The 8472-nt window shown below is 36.9% G+C and overlaps 1 long non-coding RNA gene across 1 annotated transcript; it reads left to right on the top strand.

Annotated features, from left to right (window-relative positions):
- Positions 1-1853: 1853 nt before the first annotated feature.
- Positions 1854-5673, top strand: LOC110093606. The gene is made up of 4 exons (XR_002302736.2): positions 1854-2036; positions 2152-2259; positions 5201-5252; positions 5367-5673. It is a non-coding gene; the product is annotated as an uncharacterized LOC110093606 (long non-coding RNA).
- Positions 5674-8472: the final 2799 nt, after the last annotated feature.

Here is an 8472-nt window from a genome sequence, read left to right on the forward strand (position 1 = left end):
ACTCATTTCTTCGAGTGAAAGGTATATGCGCTGTTATTCTTATTAAACTGAGCTTTCTGAATAGTTGAAAGAAAAACAAACCCTTTAAAGGACACAAGCTTCTATTTTCTTCTCTTTCTTATTTGAGTCTGACTGCTCCTAATCAACAACCACCTACTCCCCATCTCTCTTATGTACACCCTAAAAGAGGAGATTATTTTTCCTAAAGTGAAGACAGATGCTGCTTCGGAGGAATGGAGTCTATCTCTGGTTGGATACTCGGTAGATAGGAGGCCTTACTTTGAGGCGTTGCTTGCTGCTATTCCTAAGGCTTGGAAGCTCCAAAGTATTTTACAGCATTATAATCTTAGTGATGGAATTTTTTCTTTTAAAGTTCTACTCTCCCGTAGGCTTTGAGATGGTTTGGTCTAGAGGAGTGTGGTTTCTTCTAAGTAAATCCTTTAGCCTCCAAAAATGGTTGCCATGTTTCTGACCCTAAAGGGAGAATCTTACGTCATTTCCCATATGGTTTAAGATTCTTCATTTGCCACTTTATTGTTGGAATTCTGAAGGTATTTTCAAGATAGTAAGTAAGGTTGGCATTCTGTTGGCCGTCGACACTCGCACAACTCAAAAAACATGATTATCCTTTACTCGGGTATGTGTTCAGGTGAACATTAAATTCAACTATCTTGATTCTATTTCCATTTCTGTTGAGTATGAGATTATTAATTTCAAAATATAATATGAATGGAGGCCTATACCTTGCTTTCACTGTGACTCTTTAGTTCATACTTCAGCTACCAGTCTGTCCAATCCTCCTTCACAGCCAGTTGTGGTTCAAACTACCAGAGGAAGACGTCGGAGTAGAGTTCCACATGCCCCTCATGCCAGAGGTCAAAGCAATATCAGACCTCATCTTGCCCGCCCCATTGATTCTCAAATCATAGTTGGGCCTTCTAATCAGCTGTTAATCCAACAAGACACACCTCCACCCTCTGGCATTCCCTCCTCCTCCACTGCCAACCTTGATTTTCCAACTGATAACTCCGCTCTTTATGCCTCTTCGGATCTAGCTCTCTTAGGCTTCGTTTGGTTTTTTTGAACTTCTCCGTTTCAAAAACATCATTAGAGGAAATGGAGTTTTTAAACGGAAAAAGCTAAACCATATCGCTTCTCAAAATAGTAAGGAAATGGTGTTTTGGAAAAAGTGTGCGGCACATTCAAACGGCAAAAAAAAAATTATCGTTTTGAACGAAAAAAGCATAGGGAACGGGCAAACAAACCAAGCCTTAGCGAAGTAGGAAGACTTTGGTTTGGAAGAATGAGACATGAAGAGGATGACTATGTCACTACGGGGAAGGCTCCTAATCAGAGCAATTCAGAATTTTAAGAATGATGAAATGTTCAATCTGAAAACTAGAACTCATAAGAATGATAACTCATTCTAAGTGATCGGAAACTATTTATCTAAGGCTTGGTTTGTTTGCCCGTTGTTCCCTGTGTATTTTTTGTTTTGAAACAACAGATTTTTTTTTTGCCGTTTGAATGTGCTGCACACTTTTCCAAAATACTATTTTCTTACTATTTTGAGAAGCCATATGGTTTAACTTGCATAGTGGCGTTCCAGTCGTGGGCCCCACCTGCATTGACAATTCATTTTACCTGCCGCCCGATGACGAGGATGCTTTTGTCTGGAGGCGCGGCAGGTTCAGGTAAAGTCCAACGGCGGAGTTACATGGGGCCCTCCGCCAAAAAAAAAAAAAAAATTCGAATACCTGCATTTCGTTCGGTTTATTTGGCCGGTTCAACATTTTTTTCCCTAAATTTATGCCATTCGCCTATTCACACAGCTGTTCCGCCTGTTCAGGTTCCGCGCGGAGAACGGGAGAAGGAAGCCTTTCCGTCGAGCCGTTGAAGTCGATCGCTTCTCCATCCAGCGCGACGCAGCAGTTTTCTCCAAAGGGTCGTCCAGTCGGCAGCGGGCAGCCCATTTAAGACATTCTCTCGGTCTCGATCTCCCATCTTCAATTCTTCAACGCAGCCGAAGCCCGAAGGTAACTTCAAGTCTTCAACGCAGCAAAAAAAAATCATTTTGTATCTTCTAGCTTAAGTGTTATGAATTATTTTATGGTTGATTATCTTCTCTCGGTTTTGATCTCCCTTCTTCAGTTTTTCAACGCAGCAATTTCATTGTTGTGTATCATTTCACTCGCATTCTTCAACGCAGCTGAACTGTTCTTATCTCTTCAGTTCTTCAACGCAGCTGCAGTGTTGAAGGTGAGTACCTCTCAAAAAATCTCTTCACATTTTCTTTTATTTTGTTTTGTATCATTTCATAGATTTTGTTTTTAATTTTTAAGCTTTAGTTTGCTGTTTAGGTAAAAAAATGAAAATTTCTTTGCATGCCAACTATTTTTGAATGTTTTAGTTTAAATTTAGTTTTCTGTTTAGGTAAAAAAAAAAAACTCATTATAGTCTTTCATTATAGTATATTAGTATGTTTTATAATGCTTTAGTTTAAGTTTTTTATTTAGATCAACTTATAGTATTTGAGTTATATATGTTTTAGGTAGTTTGATTTATCATTCTGTTATTTCAAAATATGAAGAACAGAATGTATAAATTGTAAGTGTACTTTATTTTATATTTAGTAGTTTATTAAAAAAAAAAATTAAAACTGCCTTTGACGGTCCCAAGCCCGGATGAAAAAAGTTGAGAGAAAATTGTAATAAAATAATTTAGGCCCCCCCTCAAAAAATTTTCTGGCTCCGCCACTGGTAAGGTCTCTACAAAAGGAAAAAATAAAAGATGAATAAAATACCACTGTTATTGCTCGTCGTTCCCGTCAAAACCTCTTCTTGCTGCGACGCAGCTCCCCCTTTTTGCGAAACAGAGCAGGTAAGCCGCTCCCTTCTATCTCTTCCATCGGACCAACGCAGCTCCCTTTTTTGCGATAATCTGAAAATCGGACCGACGCAGCTCCCCCTTTTTGCGAAACAGAGCAGGTAAGCAGCTCCCTTCTATCTCTTCTATTGGACCAACCCTAAACCCTTTTTTGCGAAACATGGCAGGCGACGTTTTCTTGTGTTATAAATAGATTTGGGTTCATTCTATTTTTTTTTTTTTTTATATGAAGAATGGTATTTACTGTATGCGGAGACATTTTTTGCTTTTTGAACCGTTCGAGCAATTCTTGAGGGTGAACACAACGGCCATTTGGATAGATATAAAGCATCTAAGAAAGCTGGAAGGTAAGTGATGAAATACCAAGCTATGGTCTCCTCTTGTTCCCCAATCTTCTTATTCACTAATAAAAAATCCTGGTATTTTAAGTTCCAGAAAACTTTTTACACAGTCACACCCTCTTCTTCCACTTATAAGTTTGGGATGGATTTAACTCAGATTTAGTGAATGATACACCAGAAATCTCTCTCTTTGAAATGGAGGAAGAAAATATCTGGCCGAGAAAAATGAGATCCGACCGAGCAAGGGAAAGTCGCGGAAGGCTAAGTAGTTTGGTGATGCTCATTTAACGGGAGCAAAGAGTGTAGTAGTTGGTGAGTGTTAGGGCCAAGGCTTTGAAAACCGGACCGATCAATGAACAACCAGAAGAAGAAGAGGTTATCGGTTCGATGGTTCGACCGGGGTCAATCCGGGGTCGGACCGGATGACGTAATAAATATTTATTATATTTAAATATTATAATAATGACACAATGATTTAAAAATATATAACAAAAATTAAACATAATCGTTTGAAAACATTTTTTTATTACAGCATATTTTTGATTCATGGTCCACAAATAGTCATTAGATCCTTAAATCCTCAGTAAATGTAAATCCTTAAATCCAAATAGTTTGACAGGATTCAACCATATAAATTTTTATTAGACAAATACAAAATGCCAAAATGCTAAACTCCACTTGTTGCCAAAATGCTACACTCCATATCACGGTGCAACGCACAAAAAATTTGAACATATTCAAATTCTTTACAGTACACTACATTAGCAACCATTCAAACAGTTTTGACGCCAACATTCGAGCAGAATAAGAGTAGGGGAGGCTGGAATTTTGGTTTCTGCTTGTGTGTGAAGCAGATGGCGTGAGTAACAGAGAAGGATGGGAGCAACAAGTGATCGTGTGTAAAGATTTATAGCCTTGTGATTCAAACTGTTAGTAAATCTAAACAATACTGTAAAACAGATTAAGGAAACACAATCCAAGGATAAGTAATACAGTATACTATCGTTTATAAAAACAAATCCAAAATTCATAAATTAAAAGTTGATTTTAGGTATTGAAATGCTCAAATGTCACCACAATCTCACAAAAGTCGATAGTGCATACTCACTGCAAGCGATTTTGCTTCTCGAACTAGAAGAGATGCCGGAGGCGGAGAAGAAGATGATGGAGGCGGAGAAGACGAAGGAGGCGGAGAATGCCAGCCGCGCGAGAAGAATAGGGTTTTCGGTTTTTGTTTTCGCCTTGCAATGCCACACGACGAATACGAAGGCTCCGCTGTCCACACATAACACATCCCATCCATCCATTTTTTTTTAGCGAACAGACCGGTTAAAGGAAACTGGAATCGGTTCGCCGCTTGAACCGCCGGTTCGAGCGGTTCGGAGCCGGTTTTTAGCGAAATAGGTTTTAGTTTGAACCGTGACTGGCCGGCCTGCCGGTTCACGGTTCAACCGGTTGAACCGGCCGGTCTGGTCCGGTTTTAAAAGCCTTGGTTAGGGCTTTTAGGTGGTATAACAGTAAAAAGTGAAGTTTAGATGCGATATATGTAAATAGAAGTGCTTTGAGTGTTAGAATTTATAATTAAAAGGACATGATGTGTTTTATCCCGTGGAGGTGGTGCTCTCCCGCTGCCTGCTCTCTCTACAAGTAAGCTGTTATAAGTTTTTTGTCGTTAAAAAAAAATAAAATCATGAGGTGTAAAAATGTAAAAATAGTTGAACATTGAGTATTAAAATAAATTTTTAATTTTCTTCCTTTATGTGTGTTTGTTATATGAGTATTTTTCGAGTGCTTTACAAGTGTTTATTCAAACGCTTCATTGGAGCGATATGCGTAGTGTCACCTTTAGGAGTAATGTAAATAAATTTACTTTATATAAATATATGTCAAATTATTTATAATTTTATCTCTTGTCACTTTTAACTCTATCAAGAACTAAATGATAGCTTCATTCTATTTCATATCTTATGCAGAGAAAAAAATTTCAGCCTACGTCTTCTTCGCTTCCGCGGCCGTGCCACCTAAGTGAGTCTCTCTCTCTCTCTCCCCATAGCTGTTAATACTACTGGACAGTTCATAACTGCATTGCATTAATTATTAACTTTTTTTTTTGGGACATTATTAACTATTTTATTACAGCATTTCCACTCATGTAATGCTCCAATCATGTAATGCTCGATATGCCTTGTCCACTATGAAGATGAGGAAGGGTAGGATAAGGCATACTAAGGCTTTTACGGGATTGCGGTCATTTATTTCATGCCATGTGTGTGGATCCATGGTTGGGGTAACCTCCCAACTTGGCTTAACCTCACCTACGCCAAGTCAAACATTAGGATTTGTGGGCGGCCACCGCCGACTGCTACTCGAGATGCCTTGTCGACTATGATTAGGAGGAAGGGGAGGATAAGCCATTGAAACTTTTACCCGATTGTGAGCATTTAAGTTGTTTGACTAGATCTAATTCTTCTGTGGTTTTAGTTGAAGATGAGGACTTCCTTTGTTTGGAAATAGAATGGGTTATTTTATGGACAATTGTATTAATATTTTCTTTCTTTCAAATTGATTGTGAGCATTTAAGTTGTTCGACTAGATCTAATTCTTTTGTGGTTCAAGTTGAAGATGAGGAATTCCTTTGTTTGGAAATAGAATGGGCCAATTGTATTAATATTTTCTTTCTTTCAAATTGATTGTGAGCATTTAAGTTGTTCGACTAGATCTTATTCTTTTGTGATTCTAGTTGAAGATGAGGACTTCCTTTGTTTAGAAATAGAATGGGTTATTTTATGACCAATTGTATTAATATTTTCTTTCTTTCATATTGCTTTTTATATCATTTGATGTTAATAAGGAAAGCAAACCAAACTGTATTCCAGTTACAACCTTTTTGTTAATGTATTCCAGTTACAACCTTTCATTTAATTATTTATAACAGCCTTTCGATTAATAATGACGCAAATTTAATCCCGACTACAGTTGATATTACGTCAAATCTCATTTAGCGTAATACAGCAAAAGATTAATTGAAAGCCAATGAATTTCTATTACAGCCTCATAACGTAAATGCCATGTCGACTATGAAGATGAGGAAAGGGAGGATAAGGCATATTAAGGCTTTTACGGTGGTGTGGGCATTTATTTCATGCAATATGTGTGGATCAATGGTTGGGGTAATCTCCAACTTGGCCGGTGTGTCGATCGTCAGTGAGCCTTGTCGGCTATGATGATGAGGAAGGAGAGGATAAGCAATTGAGGTTGTTTTTACTAAATTGTGGGCATTTATTTCATGCAATATGCATGGATACATGGTTGTGGCAACATCCAACTTGTTCTCCCACAAGAATTATCTTATTTCTTACAATATTAGATATTCTAAAATGCTATATTTTTGTTCGAATGATTTTGTGTCTATATAAAGGCAAGAGAATAAAATAATAATGGAAATGCATTGAAATAGAATATCCTCAATAATAAGGATATATTACATGAATAAATATGATAGATTTTTTACTATAAATATTATCACAAATGAATAATTCTAATTATTCCCTATTTGGTCAAGTATTAAAAAATAAAGTTTATTGTCAATGCTAATGTTTATGATATATAAACTATAATAAATTTTAATTTTTGTATTAAAATTCTATTTTAAGAAGCAAAAAAAAAAAAGTCGTCCCAAACGATGCCTTAGTCAGCTTGTTACAGTGCTTCCTTTATCAGAATTATTTTCTTAGAGTATCAAATCAAGGCATTAAATAAATTAGCGATACCGACCCGAGCTATGCTATCGTCATGATTAGGGCTGCAAACGAGCTGAGCTTTGGCCTGTTCAAGTTCATGCTCGTTTGTCAAAAACGAGCTCAAGCTCGGCTCGAATCTTGTCAAGCCTCTCGAACACCTGTTCGAGCTCAAGCTCATTTAAAAAATTTACGTTCGAGCTTAGTTCGTGTTCAGTTCGAGCTCGTTTAATTTCGGGCTTGTCAAGCGGCTCATTAAACCAACTGAGCGAGCTCATTAAGCGTTCCGCCCATACAACCCACCCCGCTCGTGCTTTTCATCAAGGCACAAGATGAATTTGTTTTTATATAGCATAATTATTTAACTCCACACAGTGTTGGACAAAATGTCCTACAAATTTTTTTTAAAATTTTTTGACACCACAGAGGAGAGAGAAAGGCAAGCTATATATATATATATAGAGAGAGAGAGAGAGAGAGAGAGAGAGAGAGAGAGAGTTTAATAAATTTTTTATAAATGGGGGCGGGACTAAAGGAATTTAAATACAATTTTTAGTAGAAGATTTAATAAAATATTTATAATTAGTTAGATTAGTAAAAATAAAAGTTAAAAATATGTCTAATGAAAATGGTTAAAATTAAAAATATTAAATTAGTAAAAATAAATTATTAAATTAGTAGATTTAATGATATTTATTTTTTAAATTTTAATTGAGCTCTAATAGAACTTCTTAGTCGAGCTCTAATCGAACTTCTAAGCGAGGTTGTTTGTGAACATAAATTACTGAATGACACACTATCAAGCTTGTTCATTTACCTATCGAGTATTTATCAAGAGAGTTCAAACTCGTTTATTTATCTTATTAAACGAACATAAACGAGCCCTTATCGAGCCGAGGCACGAGCAGCTCGTTGAACGCTTGATTCGTTTGCAACCCTAGTCATGATCATCATTATCCTCTTTCTTGTCACTATGTTTCCTGCATGCTCAAACATAATAAAATTAAACAAGGATAATATGTTTTCTGCATTGCATCATAATTAACTTCATACTTAATAACTTTCTTCTACTTAACTTTACTTGAATCGTATTCCGGCTTCATCTTCTTGTTCAGATCAACATTAATGGTAGAATTCCCTTCAGTCGAATGGCCTTTTTTAAGAGACAAATATAATTTGGAAATTGTTTGTCGATGAAACCCGATGGTTGCTTTATATAGACAACTTCTTGAAGAGGTCCATGAAGGAAGACATTAGAGACATCTAATTATAGGATTGGCCATCGATTTGTCACTGCAATTGTAAAAGAATACGAATGGTAGGAAATATTGCTACGGGACTAAAGGTTTCATTGTAATCCAAACCATACTCTTGCTAGAAATTTCACCATCTTGCACTTAAAGCGGATGGTGGGGGAATGGATGATGAACCCGATCAAGATCCCATGGTTCCGTCGTTCCGGGCCATCGTGGACCCTGGTATACTTAGTCAGAGGAGGTAGTCGACCC

The sequence above is a fragment of the Dendrobium catenatum genome, unplaced genomic scaffold (assembly GCF_001605985.2).
Source record: "Dendrobium catenatum unplaced genomic scaffold, ASM160598v2 fragScaff_scaffold_211, whole genome shotgun sequence".
Classification (NCBI taxonomy): domain Eukaryota; kingdom Viridiplantae; phylum Streptophyta; class Magnoliopsida; order Asparagales; family Orchidaceae; genus Dendrobium; species Dendrobium catenatum.